The sequence below is a fragment of the Petaurus breviceps genome, unplaced genomic scaffold (assembly GCF_028583685.1).
Source record: "Petaurus breviceps papuanus isolate PSGF00001 unplaced genomic scaffold, PetGlider_PUasm1.0 490, whole genome shotgun sequence".
Taxonomy (NCBI): Eukaryota; Metazoa; Chordata; class Mammalia; order Diprotodontia; family Petauridae; genus Petaurus; species Petaurus breviceps.
Window position 1 is genome coordinate 3,287,018 of NW_027186352.1, and position 3,549 is coordinate 3,290,566.

Here is a 3,549-nt window from a genome sequence, read left to right on the forward strand (position 1 = left end):
GGAAGGAAGGAAGGAAGGAAGGAAGGAAGGAAGGAAGGAAGGAAGGACTATTTGATTATTTGCTATATGCCTGTCAGCTGGTTGAAGCTGGTTTAGTGGCAAGCCCACTGGCATCCCCAGGATGGCTGCTAGCACAGGTTCTTAGATCTGTTTTACTAGGAAAGAGAGCTGTTTAAGGGGTCAGCAATCATTTTAATTCCAATCACTAGTTTAAGGTAAAATTCAGCGCCCTGAACTTCAGAGAAAATACAAACAGAAAATAGAGGCAGAGAAATAAAGACCAACAGAAAGGACTCTGACTGCCTGAATCAATAATACACTTTACATACATCCCTGGATCAAGAGAGCCTTTACATCTGAGCAGTTTGAAAGCTCTGAACATATGGCCACTGAGAATCTTGACCAGGGAATCATAAGATCCTTCTCACAAGTGAGCCCCCAAAGCCAAATACCAACTCAGAGCATATTTGCACTTCTCAGAGCCAGAAGGCATCACGACTCTTTTGACTCAGTGCCTAATTATAAATTAGCATAAAATGTGAAAGTCTTCCTACAAGTAAGCCTTCCCTAAGCAAGCTTCCCTTAATGGGCTCCACAGGAGGACTTTTAATGGGTGGGGGAGATGCTAAATCTCATTAACATTACAGCTAGGTAGAAGCAAAAAGAAGAAAAAAAATCCTTTCATTTAAGGAACTTATATTCAAATGGAGGGATGCAGCAGCTAAAGGGGCCAGTCTGCTAGTGTGAGGCCAGTGAATGACTTGGGTAGGATGCAAGGGGCAAAAAACAGCAACAATAGACAAGTGCATATAATGCAACTCCTGACCTTTCAACATTCATCTGCCATCCCAGCTCCCTTCTAAAATTGGTGAGTTCCTCCCTGTTCCCTTTGGAGGGTTGTCTAGGCCTGTCAGCCTTCATTCCTCTCTAATCTGTGTTTCCGACCTTTATATTTCATTCCCACATTCTTTCTCCCCTTTTTTAGATTCCTTTTAAGTATCCTCTTCTTCCATTAGAATATAAGATCTTTGAAGGTAGGAATTATTATTCCTTTGTTTTATATTTGTATCTCCAGAGTTTAGCCCATAGCCTGGTACATTATAAGTGCTTAATAAATGTGTGTTGCTTTCCTACCTGAATAACTAAAGTAGTTGTGGAGATAGATGTGTGTGTGTTTGTGTATGTGTGTGTTTGTGTACAGACACACATACATATATTCAAGCATATGTGTACATATATACACACATATATATGTGCGTGTGTGTATATATATATTGAGTGGCCCTATGGGCATATGTGCACATGTGGGAATTTGAAGGACATAGGACTCTTTTTTAAAAATATTGTTTAATGTGTTAAGTTTTGGAAAGGATAAGTACTAATGGGATTGGGTAACTTGTATTCCTTTCAGAAATAGTGGTTATTTTAATAATGAATTATTCAATGCCCAGCACAGTGCCTGGAATATAGTAGGGGCTTAATAAATGTTTATGATTGAGTGAGTGAATTGTAGAGAATCAGTCAGAAACACAGAGTTTCAAAGTTGGATGTAATTGCAAAGACCATTTATTTCAAATTATGCCTGCAAAGTAACCCTAACTGCATCTTGTCACATGTCAGGAGAGTTCATCCTGCTTCTTTTAATCTCTCTAGTGAGATGCAATCCACTCCTGTTTGAAGGTAGCCCAGGCTGCTTTTGGGCACCACTAATTATTAGGAAATCCTGACTGATGTCACGCCTAGGTTCTGTCAGCCAATATCACGTTCTGGCCACTCTTGTCTGGCTGTTTGCCAGATGGTAAATTTTCTTTCTAAAATGGGTTAAGCAGAAGTGAATACACTACTTACTCCACCTGTGGTCACAGTGTGGTGGGATAAAATGCAATTATGGAATTATCACCTTTGCATTACTGGAAATTAAGCTGCTCTTTATCTAGGGCAGGATGGCGTTAGCATTTTTTCCGCTCCACATCATGGTGTTAACTCATATCACTCTTCAACTCTATTAATTCCAGACATTTTGTTCAGATCAGCTTCTGTCTAGTCATGTTTCTTATACTTTGAAGCTGATTCCTTGAACCAAGTTAAAATTTTTACCTTTATCCAAATACAATTCAGTGTCTTAGACAAAGCCCAATTTTCTCATTAGTAAGTATTGATGGGGTGCTAATGATGGACCCTTAAAAGGCCCTGGGCATTCTCTCTTGGTCCAGGTCCTGGCATTCACCTAGGACATCTAACCCTCCCAGGTAATAAACCCTTTCATTGTGGCCCTCATTGTCTGCTCTGACCCTGCCTTAGACGACCACTCCTCAATTCCATCCAGAGCCATTCTGTTACTCCCAGTTACCTCAGACTACTTGATGACTCCGAGATCTCATACAGATGTGATCCACACTCTTTATGTAAAAAAGGTCCATCTTGCCTCCCTTAAAGTGCTCAGATTTCTCAAGAGTCTGGCCTGTCAATACAAGCATCACAAATAGTGCAGATACTTAAAATCTCACCCACCTCAACTGGTGTTTTAATAAACCCACAGTGTACTTATTATCAAGGTAAAATATGTTGTGCTGAAAAGCAACGTGGTCAATAAAAGAGTACAAATATTAGACCCAGGCAGCTGATAGAAAAACAACTCCATTTATAAGGGAAAACTTAACTGAATTACAAAGATGATTGGATAGAAAATCAATAATCATGGGAGATTTCAATGACTCTAATGGAAAATTATTAATCAAACAAAAAGTTGGATGGGAAAGAAGTTAAATGTTTGTAAAGGATGTTGAAAAAATTAGTAGTTGTATATGCAAATATATATGTACATATGCATTAAATGCATGCATACATGCATATATTCAGATGGAAAACTCTTATCTCTCATCATATGTCCCTACGTATACATGGAATATACATAATTAAGATATTTCTTCTCTAAATCATGAAAGAGTAAAATGCTAATAATTAGGAAAATATCTTCTAAGAACATAGATTTATAAGGGGTTAACAGAATTGGCTTGAACAATAGTTGGATTTAAGAAGAATTTAGGAAATAATGTGTTAGGATATACACTTAATACCACTTTGGAGGAGAGAGCAAAAGCAGTTTTTAAAGCAAATGTAGAAACTTAAACATGTGAATTGTCAAGAAAGGAAAATAAAATGAGTTGAATTTGTAGTTACAGTAGGAAATGAAATAATGTCCCTAAGGAAAGTTCAAAGGAGCTTATTCTGAAAATTAAATAATTGCTAAAATAAAATATAAATTACTAAGTTAACAATTATTCATTGGGAAAAACAAAACAGCTTGTTTTTGAAAGCAACAAAACTGATCAGCCAGAATTCTAGCAACATACAATTTGGAGCTGAAGGGACCTCAGGACTGCCTAGTACAACATAGAGTCATATCCCCTTATAACATATTGGATAATGAGGTCATTCATTCCCTACTTGAAAACCTCCCAGATGGAAGTCCATCGACTCTTGAGGCTAGGCTTTGCACTCAGGAACATTTCTAATCAGTAGTAATTAGATTTTTTTTTAATCCCATTG